We start from the raw sequence: 14,082 nt of genomic DNA, 5'->3' as shown, positions 1-14,082 counted from the left end.
AATTTTAATTTTAATAATCAACAGCCTCAGTTGCACCGTTTACCTGGAATTTACCTAGGTTTCAGTCGGGGTAACCCAACCTTTTTCAGAATATCAGTAACTACCCTTTGTCCATAGTGGACATCGCAAGCTAAAACTACAAATCCATAAATTATCGTCAGACTGTAAAAACGTATCTGGCACTGCCTCGGCCCCACTTCGCGAACGCGATGCCGCAGCCACGAGTGCTGCACTGTACTGTCGGTAAGGCCCTAATCTTTCTCAGTTTCTCCTCCTGATCATTTCGTGAGGCGTGTGTGGTGCGCAGTAATGAGTTTCCCGACTCTTGTTGTGATGTACGCTCTGAAAATTTCGACAGCAAATCCTTTAGCGATGCGCAACCCCCGTAACGCGTATACTTAAGGATCACGAGACGAAATGCGCCGCACTTCGCTGATCTTCTCTGTCTCTTCTATGACTACAGCTTACAGCTTCCTACTATAAGACCCAGGAGACTACCAGTCACATGCTTGTCAAGCCAGACATGTACGTAAAAACGTAAATGCCTATACATTTGAATTACGTTATACTTATTGTTCTTAAATTCTAATACCATGACATGTCCAATGCCCTCGTAAAAGTGATCCACGGATGAATAAAGTTACTGCTGCTACTACTAATTTACTAAAGGTCATTCGACCGAAAAATAGTTTTGTAAGCCACTTCTTTCGTGGATGAATTACAGTTTCTTAAGATTCTCCCAACGAATCTCAGCCTGTCATCATCTTTCCCCAGCATGTATGTTTTATGCGGTCATTCAACTTTAGGTCGTTCTGGATGGTCATTTCTAGGTACTTTTACGGTAGTCACTGTTCCAGTAATCAGTCGCCAGTAGTGTAATCGAACAGTAGTGGATCTCTCCGCCTATTTAGGAGCAATACAGGGTTATTACAAATGATTGAAGCGATTTCACAGCTCTACAATAACTTTATTATTTGAGATATTTTCACAATGCTTTGCACACACATACAAAAACTCAAAAAGTTTTTTTAGGCATTCACAAATGTTCGATATGTGCCCCTTTAGTGATTCGGCAGACATCAAGCCGATAATCAAGTTCCTCCCACACTCGGTGCAGCATGTCCCCATCAATGAGTTCGAAAGCATCGTTGATGCGAGCTCGCAGTTCTGGCACATTTCTTGGTAGAGGAGGTTTAAACACTGAATCTTTCACATAACCCCGCAGAAAGAAATCGCATGGGGTTATGTCGGGAGAGCGTGGAGGCCGTAACATGAATTGCTGATCATGATCTCCACCACGATCGATCCATCGGTTTTCCAATCTCCTGTTTAAGAAATGCCGAACATCATGATGGAAGTGCGGTGGAGCACCATCCTGTTGAAAGATGAAGTCGGCGCTGTCGGTCTCCAGTTGTGGCATGAGCCAATTTTCCAGCATGTCCAGATACACGTGTCCTGTAACGTTTTTTCGCAGAAGAAAAAGGGGCCGTAAACTTTAAACCGTGAGATTCCACAAAACACATTAACTTTTGGTGAATTGCGAATTTGCTGCACGAATGCGTGAGGATTCTATACCGCCCAGATTCGCACATTGTGTCTGTTCACTTCACCATTAAGAAAAAATGTTACTTCATCACTGAAAACAAGTTTCGCACTGAACGCATCCTCTTCCATGAGCTGTTGCAACCGCGCCGAAACTTCAAAGCGTTTGACTTTGTCATCGGGTGTCAGGGCTTGTAGCAATTGTAAACGGTAAGGCTTCTGCTTTGGCCTTTTCCGTAAGATTTTCCAAACCGTCGGCTGTGGTACGTTTAGCTCCCTGCTTGCTTTATTCGTCGACTTCCGCGGGCTACGCGTGAAACTTGCCCGCACGCGTTCAACCGTTTCTTCGCTCACTGCAGGCCGACTCGTTGATTTCCCCTTACAGAGGCATCCAGAAGCTTTAAACTGCGCATACCATCGCCGAATGGAGTTAGCAGTTGGTGGATCTTTGTTGAACTTGGTCCTGAAGTGTCGTTGCACTGTTATGACTGACTGATGTGAGTGCATGTCAAGCACAACATACGCTTTCTCGGCTCCTGTCGCCATTTTGTCTCACTGCGCTCTCGAGCGCTCTGGTGGCAGAAACCTGAAGTGCGGCTTCAGCTGAACAAAACTTTAAGAGTTTTTCTACGTATCTGTAGTGTGTCGTGACCATGTGTGAATGAATGGAGCTACAGTGAATTTATGAAATCGCTTCAATCATTTGTAATAGCCCTGTACGCTACATTCATTAACGTCTCAGTCTGAGTAAACAATTTGGGCTCTAGACTTTCTCTATTACAATTGAATTCATCATCATCTGGTTCATGTAAATCAGATTGTACATCAGAAAATACTTCTGTTGGAATAGAATTTAAATCATCTGGTGGTTCAGGAACCGGCAAATCTACACCATGCCCTTCTGGTCGGATGGCGGACGAAAGGTTAGGGTAGCTTATTACCTTCTTGTTTTTCGAATTATGACCAGTAATATCAACACTGCAAAAATAGCAGTCATCTGAATGATTTCTTGGCTCCCTCCATACCATAGGAACAGCAAATCTAAAGGCTTTTTTCTCCTTTTTGGACCATTTTCTCAGATCTTCAACACACACATAACATACCTTATGCGGCGCCCAAGATTTATCTTGATCACCAAGTTTAGATCCAAAGTATAATAGATAAACCTTTTCCACAAAGTCTGTAATGTTTCTTTGGTGTTTTTAATCACAAATTCACCACAAATACAATAAAACTGTCAGCAGAGTTTTTACAACCAGGATTAGACACTGTACTGAGCACATGTACAGGAAACGACAAAGTGAGGTTAGGTTGACAGTTAACAAAACACCATCTGTTAACACAAAAATATAATCGACTTTTTTGCCAGCAAATGTTTTTCAGCAGTACTACCAACGTTATCTACATTCATTACACCTCCTTTTTGAATTATTTTAACTATATAAAAGCTGTTAAATTCTTTAAAAACCGCTTAATTTAATTAATTTAACTGTAAAATGTGAAGAAATGGTGGGTGATTTAGTTTTTAAGTATCGTATTTGGATTTCCCATCCAAAAAGACATAAGAATAAGGTATTTTCAGCAAAGAAGTTTTTCCATCGTTGGCCTATGTAATTTGTCCACTCTCGAACGCACTCAGCTCTGACATTGGAGTCACAGCAACGCAAACTCCGTTTTGACCACGACAGACTCTTGCAACGTACTGAGCACATTTCATAGCTACTGTTCATGATTAAATACAACAGCGCCACCTGCAGACTTGGCCATCATCCGCATTTATGCTCAAGCATATATTACTAGCGGTGTTCCAATGTGCTGGTATGACACCTGTCTGTGTATTGCTGTGCACTTACAGTGAGGTGCAATGTTCACTTCAGTCGGATGTCTCCTCCTCGGTGTTGGAATATTCACAAAAATCAGAGTATATAGCGGTACAGCATCTCACGCAGCAGGGCGCCGGCAACGGTGCACGCGTCCCCGCCTCGGCAGACTTAACTTCAGCCGCCCCTGCGCGCCACTCCGCCATATTTCGGTCGTCGTGCGCACCCCGAGCTGGGGCTCCCTCCCGGCAAGGCGCGCGCTCCCCCTCCTTTCGTTTCGGCAAGCAGTCGGCGAGTTTCATTTCACGCTGGCGACCGCCAGCCTCCCTTCGCTGCCTGCCACGCTCCCAAGCGCTATTTCTGCGCACCTCGCGTTTGCGACATACGCTCTTAGATTCCATACCATGTTGTTGTTGTTGTTGTCTTCAGTCCTGAGACTGGTTTCATGCAGCTCTCCATGCTACTCTATCCTGTGCAAGCTTCTTCATCTCCCAATACCTACTGCAACCTACATCCTTCTGAATCTGCTTAGTGTATTGATCTCTTGGTCTCCCTCTACGATTTTTACCCTCCACGCTGCCCTCCAATGCTAAATTTATGATCCCTTGATGCCTCAAAACATGTCCTACCAACCGATCCCTTCTTCTAGTCAAGTTGTGCCACAAACTTCTCTTCTCCCCAATCCTATTCAATACCTCCTCATTAGTTACGTGATCTACCCACCTTATCTTCAGCATTCTTCTGTAGCACCACATTTCGAAAGCTTCTATTCTCTTCTTGTCCAAACTGGTTATCGTCCATGTTTCACTTCCATACATGGCTACACTCCATACAAATACTTTCAGAAACGACTTCCTGACACTTAAATCTATACTCGATGTTAACAAATTTCTCTTCTTCAGAAACGATTTCCTTGCCATTGCCAGTCTACATTTTATATCCTCTCTACATCGACCATCATCAGTTATTTTACTCCCCAAATAGCAAAACTCCTTTACTACTTTAAGTGTCTCATTTCCTAATCTAATCCCCTCAGCATCACCCGATTTAATTTGACTACATTCCATTATCCTCGTTTTGCTTTTGTTGATGTGCATCTTATATACTCCTTTCAAGACACTGTCCATTCCGTTCAACTGCTCTTCCAAGTCCTTTGCTGTCTCTGACAGAATTACAATGTCATCGGCGAACCTCAAAGTTTTTACTTCTTCTCCATGAATTTTAATACCTACTCCGAATTTTTCTTTTGTTTCCTTTACTGCTTGATCAATATACAGATTGAATAACATCGGGGAGAGGCTACAACCCTGTCTCACTCCTTTCCCAACCACTGCTTCCCTTTCTTGCCCCTCGACTCTTATAACTGCCATCTGGTTTCTGTACAAATTGTAAATAGCCTTTCGCTCCCTGTATTTTACCCCTGCCACCTTCGGAATTTGAAAGAGAGTATTCCAGTTAACGCTGTCAAAAGCTTTCTCTAAGTCTACAAATGCTAGAAACGTAGGTTTGCCTTTTATTAATCTTTCTTCTAAGATAAGTCGTAAGGTTAGTATTGCCTCACGTGTTCCAACATTTCTACGGAATCCAAACTGATCTTCCCCGAGGTCCGTTTCTACCACTTTTTCCATTCGTCTGTACAGAATTCGCGTTAGTATTTTGCAGCCATGACTTATTAAACTGATAGTTCGGTAATATTCACATCTGTCAACACCTGCTTTCTTTGGGATTGGAATTATTATATTCTTCTTGAAGTCTGAGGGTATTTCGCCTGTCTCATACATCTTGCTCACCAGATGGTAGAGTTTTGTCATGACTGGTTCTCCCAAGGCCATCAGTAGTTCTAATGGAATGTTGTCTACTCCCGGGGCCTTGTTTCGACTCAGGTCTTTCAGTGCTCTGTCAACCTCTACCATAGCGAAGCGTTAACATCTGCCAGCGAGAGAACTGTCTCATCATGCCGTTGTGTGGATATGTCGAAAGGAATAAACACGTTGAGTTTCTTTTTCTATCATCTATACACCCTCTGATCAAAAGAATCCGGTAGCCCCTATGTAACGCCGAATTGACCATCAGATTGTACTGGTCCTCTGGGAACGAGAAATATTTATTTATGATTGACATGAAATATTTAAACGAACTGTTATTTTGTGTGCAAAAGAATACTTCAAAAAATATTAATTATATCACTGTGAGGTATGTGAAGAGCAGTATCGATCTTGCAGGATAATCTGCGGGTTTAGAACAACGAAATAGTAGAAACAGGCTTTTAGAATTAACTTACTTTTGTTTGAATCTTCATATAAGAAAGACGTGGATTGAGACGTATGTACCTTGTAACGCACTTTTCGTAAATGTACGCTGCTATTGATAACTTAGTTCAGTAGCGGTAGCATCCCTACATGTGTGAAAACTTTGTTGTACGTTTTTTCAGAGATTAATAAAGTGCGATACAGCGCGAGTTGTAATTTGTATTGTTGGCCGCCATTTGGAAGACGGCAGATTCTTGTTTTGATTAATCGAGTACTGAGGGGCGTAAAGTAAAATGGAGAGACTTTACAATTATTCTTGAGTAAACGTACCAAAGTAAATTTAATTTCATTCGTTTTGCAAAGAGGCGTGTAGATATTAAATACTCTTGTTGCTGCCTCTTCACGGCTATCTTTTGTTCGAGGCCGGCCGCGGTGGCCATGTGGTTCTAGGCGCTTCAGTCCGGAACCGCGCGACCGCTACGGTCGCAGGTTCGAATCCTGCCTCGGGCATGGATGTGTGTGATGTCTTTAGGTTAGTTAGGTTTAAGTAGTTCTAAGTTCTAGGGGACTGATGACCTCAGATGTTAAGTCCCATAGTGCTCAGAGCCATTTGAACCACTTTTTGTTCGAGTGACGAGATTTCCAAAGATAAGGAAGTTATCAGTTCTGGAACTAATAAGAAGCGTACGATGCAAAAGGTGTTTATCCACACGAACCCACAAAAGTATAAATTTTTATTTGAATGAAAATATGGTTAATTACAACCCTGAGATATTTCTAAATGTAAAAAATTATCGTGCTTCACACAGATCTGTTCCTAATTTATTTTACATATTTACCGACATTCCAAGGTGGTTCATTATCGAGCACTTGAATATAGAAAGACAACAATATGAAATAGACTGAAGAGCCCAAGAAACTGGTGCACCTGCCTGACATCATGTAGGACTGCCGCGAGCACGCAAAAGTGCCGCAACACGGCGTGGCATGGATAGTGCTGGAGGCAACTGACATCATGAATCTTTCAGGGCTGTCCATAAATCTGTAACAGTACGACGGGGTGGAGATCTCTTGTGAACAGCACGTTGCAAGGCATCCCAGATAACGAAGCACGACTCACGCCAGGTACTCACAGCTTTACTTCTGCCAGTATCCCGTCTCCTATCTTCCAAACTTAACAGAAGCTGAAACTTCCTGGCAGATTAAAACTGTGTGCCCGACCGAGACTCGAACTCGGGACCTTTGCCTTTCGCGGGCAAGTGCTCTACCAACTGAGCTACCGAAGCACGACTCAAGCCCGGTACTCACAGCTTTACTTCTGCCAGTACCTCGGCTCCTACCTTCCAAACTTTACAGAAGCTCTCCTGCGAATCTTGCAGAACTAGCACTCCTGAAAGAAAGGATATTGCGGAGACATGGCTTAGCCACAGCCTGGGGGATGTTTCCAGAATAAGATTTTCACTCTGCAGCGGAGTGTGCGCTGATGTGAAACTTCCTGGCAGATTAAAACTATGTGCCCGACCGAGACTCGAACTCGGGACCTTTGCTTTTCGCGGGCAAGTGCTCTACCAACTGAGCTGCCGAAGCACGACTCATGGCCGGTACTCACAGCTTTACTTCTGCCAGTATCCCGTCTCCTACCTTCCAAACTTAACAGAAGCTCTCCTGCGAACCTTGCAGAACTAGCACTCCTGAAAGAAAGGATACTGCGTAGACATGGCTTAGCCACAGCCTGGGGGATGTTTCCAGAATGAGATTTTCACTCTGCAGCGGAGTGTGCGCTGATATGAAACTTCCTGGCAGATTGCTAGTTCTGCAAGGTTCGCAGGAGAGCTTCTGTAAAGTTTGGAAGGTAGGAGACGGGATACTGGCAGAAGTAAAGCTGTGAGTACCGGGCGTGAGTCGTGCTTCGGTAGCTCAGATGGTAGAGCACTTGCCCGCGAAAGGCAAAGGTCCCGAGTTCGAGTCTCGGTCGGGCACAAAGTTTCAATCTGCCAGGAAGTTTCATATCAGCGCACACACCGCTGCAGAGTGAAAATCTCATTCTGGAAACATCCCAGATATGCTCAATAATGTTCTCGTCTGCGAATTTTGGTCGCCAGCAGAAGTGTTTAAACTCGGAGGAGTGTTTCTGGAGCCACTCTGTAGCAATTATGGACGTTTGGGGTGTTGCATTCTCCTGCTCGAATTGCCCGAGACCGTCGGATTACACAATGTACATGAATGGATGCCGGTGAGCAGATATGATGATCACGTACGTGTCACCTGTCAGAGTCGTATCTAGACGCCTCAGGGGTCTCATATCACTCCAACTGCACACGCTCCACACCATTACAGAGCCTCCATCAGCTTGGACAGCCCGCTTGCCCATGCAAGGAGTAAAGCTTTGTGTCGTGCAGTCATCCAGAGTACACGAGTGGGCCTCCGGCTCCGAAAGCCCATATCGATGACATGTCGTTGAATGGTTCGCACGCTGACACTTGTTAATGGTCCAGCACTGAAATCTGCAGCAATTTGCGGAAGGATTCCACTTCTGTCACGTTAAACGATTCTCTTCAGTCGTCGTTGGTCCCGCTCTTGCAGTATCTTTTTCCGGCCGCAGCAATGTCAGAGATTTGATGTTTTACTCGGATTCCTAATATTCACGGTAGACTCGTGAAACGGTCGTACGGGAAAATCCCCACTTCATCGCTACCTCGGAGATGCCGTGTCCCATCGATCTCGCGCCGTCTATAACACCACGTTCAGACTCACTCAAATCTCGATGACTTGCCATTGTGGCAGCAATAACCGATCTAGGAACTGCGCCAGACACTTGTCTTACATAGGCTTTGCCGACCGCAGCGCCATATGCTGCCTGTTTACATATCTCTGTATCTGAAAACGCATCCCTTTACCAGTTTCTTTGGCTCTTCAGTGTACGAGTATATTAGAGTCAATGACGTCATCCCTCTACTTGTACTCAGTCACAGTTTCATGTGATGAGGCAGTCTCCCACGCCCACTGCGGACAGTCCATTTGCGGTTGAGCGATTTGTGGCTGTTCACCTGCGTGAAGTCTTAAGGCCGGTTCCCACTAGAGCGCGGCAGCGCGTCGTGCGGCAACGGCAGCGGCAAGCGTTTTCCGCTTTGACGCGGCGGCTCGCGGAATTGGCGTTCCCATCTGGAAGCGGCAGACGCTAGCGGTAGCCAATGACGGACAGCCACTGAGGTACGGGGTGGGACCCACCGAAACGACCGGTGTGTTTGAATAACTATATCTTATACCTACATGAAGGAAAGACGAAGTTGGGTGAAGGCATACAGGTTTTTCATTTTCTGTACAATGTACTCTTTTACATATTTCATTATTCATGTTTTCTCTTTTCAACATAAACAGATTTCATGACTACCGTTCATGATTGTTCACTATCTCCTAACACATTGAAACAATGTACGATAAAAGAGATTATTCAGATAGTTAAGCGAGACAAAAATTTAAAGTGTGATACGGTAGCAGGTACAGGAAAACACTAAAAACACAAAGGCTTGGGGGAAGGGATGAAAGTGGAAGCCACCTGATAGAATTTCGCACAGAGCATAATGTAATCATCGCCAGCACCTTGCTTAAGAATCATGAAAGAATAATACATACTTGGAACAAAGTTTTCGAAACCACATTTTAAATTATAAGATATTTCCTGGTGCAGACGCAAACCTACAATAATTTATTGGTTACGAGCTGCGGTTTACAACTAAAGAGACAGTAAACGGTAGCAAATTAAGGAAATGGAACTTGAATAAGTCAAGACCCACAGTTTTTCGATAATCTTAAAGTTACCGTAATGCAACGACTGACTGAAACAGAGGAAGGAATCCGCTAGAATACGAATGGATATCTTTGAGAGAAAAAGTGGTGAATGCAGCAGAGTATGTGAACGGGAAGAAGGTACAGTAGAAATCGTTAGATAAAACGTGATATATTAATTTTGACACGAGGGAAATATATAAAAATGCAGCAAATAAAGTAGGCCATGGGAAATAGAAATGTCTAAACATGACGTTGACAGAAAGTCCAAAATTGCAACGCGAATTTGCACTTGGAAAACAGGGGAATGAAAATGAGAAAGAACAAAGAAAACTTTGCTCAAAGGAGAAGCAACTGTCAAGGACTCATTTGGCAAGCCAGAACTAAGCAAATAAGAGAAGGCTAGAAAGTGGAAGGAATATGTAGAGAGGAGAGGGGGAGGGGTTGTACAAACTAACATAAGCACAATGTTAGATTCCTGTGAAATGTCTGAACACGCAAGGCAACACTGATCCTACCACTTAGTTAAGTAGACACACTGAAGAACTGCGAAACTGTGTTTATGGCATTTGCATGTTTAGAGAAAGATTTTGACAATCTTAATTAAAACATTCTTTGAAGCTCTAAAACATAGGGCCACAAGATTATCTACAACTTGTACAGAAACCAAACTGCATTTCTAAGACTTCAATGACTTGCAAGGGAAGCAGTAATTGAGAAGGCAGAAGTAGAGAGGATATAAAATGAAGACCGTGAATAGCAAGAAAAGCGTTCTGAAAATGAAAATTTGTTCACATCGAATATAAATTCTAATGATTGGGTACTATTTTACAAAGGTATTTGTGTGGAGTGCAGCCTTGTATGTAAGTGAAACGTGGGCTATGAACAGTTCTGTCAAGAAGACAAAGGACGCTTTCAAAACGTGGTCATCAATAAGAATGCTAAAGATTAGATATGAGGATCGTGTAACTAAAGAAGAGGAACGGAATTAAATAGAGCAGGAAGAGGAAGAGGAAATTACGGCACAACTTTGACTACAAGAGGGGTAAGTTGACAGGACATATTATGAGGCGTCAAAGAGCGAGGACAAAGGGGTTGGGTGATAGTATTCTGATAATAATCATCTGTTGAAATGCTATTCTGCTATTTTATCGATTAATGTAAGCAGTGAATTTACTATTCCATGCACTTCTCCACAAAACATTTAAACCAAAACTGAAATCAGCTGAACACTAAATCTTTCAACCGCTGTCTGACAACTACTGCATTCTCTTTCAACTTTCTATAACTATCACTGGCTAGCCACACACACATAAAGATGTAAGGAGGACAGAAATAAACAAACATTAGTTTTCAGCATATAATTCTTTAGATTGGCAACATGCACATAAACAAACCAAACAGGAAGGGACATGAGGTGAACACACTGTAGTTATGACTTCAAATCAATGTTTTCGGTAAAATGTCTACAGCTAGTGACAGAAGAAAAAAGAGCGAACATGAAAATGTGCTTATGTTCCATAATCTAAGTTTTAGTTCAACCTCCAGCATGTGACCAGGTGAGGGGAAACGCAGATGTCCGCCAAAAACTCGATTCACTGTAAGTAATCGGTTGTTGTTGTTGTGGTCTTCAGTCCTGAGACTGGTTTGATGCAGCTCTCCATGCTACTCTATCCTGTACAAGCTTCTTCATCTCCCAGTACCTACTGCAGCCTACATCCTTCTGAATCTGCTTAGTGTATTCATCTCTTGGTCTCCCTCTACGAGTTTTACCCTCCACGCTGCCCTCCAATACTAAATTGGTGATCCCTCGATGTCTCAGAACATGTCCTACCAACCGATCCCTTCTTCTAGTCAAGTTGTCCCACAAACTTCTCTTCTCCCCAATTCTATTCAATATCTCCTCATTAGTTATGTGATCTACCCATCTAATCTTCAGCATTCTTCTGTAGAACCACATTTCGAAAGCTTCTGTTCTCTTCTTGTCTAAACTATTTATCGTCCACGTTTCACTTCCATACATGGCTACACTCCATACAAGTACTTTCAGAAACGACTTCCTGACATTTAAATCTATACTCGATGTTAACAAATTTTTCTTCTTCAGAAATGCTTTCCTTGCCATTGCCAGTCTACTTTTATATCCTCTCTACTTCGACCATCGTCAGTTATTTTGCTCCCCAAATAGCAAAACTCCTTTACTACCTTAAGTGTCTCATTTCCTAATCTAATTCCATCAGCATCACCCGACTTAATTCGACTACATTCCATTATCCTCGATTTGCTTTTGTTGATGTTCATCTTATATCCTCCTTTCAAGACACTGTCCATTCCGTTCAGAGTAATTAGTTATTCACGTAAAAAAAGATGTGAACTGTTTTATAATCTGCAAGTATCACATATCAAAACAAAACTGAATCATTCTAGATTCCACCGAAGATACCTTAAAGTAAAAGGCGAAATGCGTCTTGAACCAATAAAGTACACTGGATAAAGAAAAAAACGTTTGTTACTTCCAAAGGAAATAATCAATACCTGTAGATAATTACCAAATTACATCTTATGACATACCAGCAAATTAGTCTCGGTTTAACTTCTCATTACACATGCTATTAAATGCTGTTTAAAAAAATTCATCTATCCCTTCCGAAAAAACTGTAGTTTCTTTAAAATCTTGGTAGTTAAACAGATTTTATCATGCGACGAAATACATGAGTTTTTACAAGTTATCGTTTGCAAAAAAACACGTTTCGATTTCTTGAACCGTTTAGAAATTTGCAGTTGATACAACCACATGGTTTACGACGAGCAGGACGAAGTACCGGTCGCGTCGCGAGCAATCTGCGCGCGGCAACGACACAGCCCGTCCGCCGACTTATCATTCAATATCTCGAGAACGGTGATAGCTATCGATCTGCTCTCAGCTTTAAAAACAATTTCGATATGTTGACTAAATTTCATACACAATAATGTATTACCTAAAATGAACTGTACGCAAAGTCCACGCAATGCGTTTTTACCTCTGCACACTCATTCAAATGTCGTGTAAAGGTTTACGTAAATGCGATACAGCAAGTAACCACGACGAATAACGAAAAGAAATTCGGTCCTTTATCGAGAGAAGATATCAGGCTGTAACATGCCCAAGAATCAAATTTTTCTACCGAATAGTTTCCTTGGAATCGGATGATAAGTATTTCATAGCTGCCGCCGCGTCCGCGCCAGCGGTTCGGCGAAAGTTCGTGTGGCCCGGGGTTGCGTACCTGACGTCACGCTCAGCGCGTTCTGTGATTGGCGGCGCGCACTTGGAGCGCGTCACGCGGCAGCGGATGCGGTTCGACATGGTCAAACCGCGACGCAGAGCCCGCCGCGCCTTGCCGCTGACGCCATTTCCATGGCAACCACGCCGCTGACGCGCGGTTTTGACGCGCGGCAGCCCTAGTGGGAACCGGCCTTTACGTACGCAGCGGCCGACAGTTCTCCATCGAGGCCAGACTGTTGTTGATAACGGAAGGCCAAACTATTGTTGATGTCAGATCACGGTCCTTTTCCTTCGAATGTATACCTGCAAACACACAGTTCATTGGTAAGCTTCGTAGTCTTTGAAACGCCTGGATGCAGAATGAATGGTTACCGTATTTTACGAACTGTAGGACGCTTCGGCCCATAAGACGCACCTTAAATTTGAAGCAATTTTTTTAAAAATAATATTTTTACCATTTTTATTATACGTTGCAGCCAGACTAAAAAAAGTCTTAGTCCCCATGATTGTCATTTGAACTTTCTTCTTCTTCTTCGTCATCGCTATACTCTTCATATGTAAATGGTCTTCACTGCCACTGAGAGCGTTACTTAAGCTGCACTCCTTTAAAGATTTAACAATAACGTCTTCTCTCACTCCAGACGAGGACTATTTTATGCACTGACACCCCTGTTTAACTGTAGGTCGTTTTAAAGCTCGCTTCGGCGGGAATTCATGATGGGCTTCATCCGTCATCCAATTGTTCCAATCCTCTCTCATGTATACTTTAAATGGATTATTTGTCGAAACATCAAGAGGTTAGAATTGTGCAGCAATTCCTCCCGGAAAAAACAGCAAGCTTTGTAGTTCCCTGTCTTAATTTCTCTTTCACAGAATTTTTCAAATGACTGCTAAACTGATCTGGCCCAAGAACTCTTCTTCAGTAAAGTATCCTTCCTTCTCTCCCACACTCTGTTAATGTTTAATTTCAAACCAGCATCGTCCGTTCAACCCTTGTCATGTATATGAACAACACCTGACGGTATTCCAGAAGGTTTTGGATTTATTTTTCGCTTGAAAATGATGATTGGATTAAGTTAACTGCTGTCAGCATAACATGAAAGGACAACAGTATAGTGCATTTTTCATGACCACTTGTTTTTATAGTAACCTTTCGTGGCAACAGTTCTGTTACTCGGCACATCAAATGTCAGAGGAATTTCGTCCGTATTCGCTATTTTTTGATTAGTTCCATACTGGCTTTCTTTCCATGAAAAGAGGACATTTTCTCTTCACAATCTTGTGGCATTAACTGAAATATTTTGGTTTTGATTCGCATGCTAAGTCCATGACGCTTCATAAACCTGTATCTCCATCCAATTCCACCTTTAAAGTCCACAGTAGCGCTAGCTTACGAGTATGTATTTGAATCACTTTTGTATCA

Source organism: Schistocerca nitens, chromosome 5 (genome assembly GCF_023898315.1).
Source record: "Schistocerca nitens isolate TAMUIC-IGC-003100 chromosome 5, iqSchNite1.1, whole genome shotgun sequence".
NCBI classification, from domain to species: domain Eukaryota; kingdom Metazoa; phylum Arthropoda; class Insecta; order Orthoptera; family Acrididae; genus Schistocerca; species Schistocerca nitens.
This window is presented reverse-complemented; position numbering follows the sequence as displayed.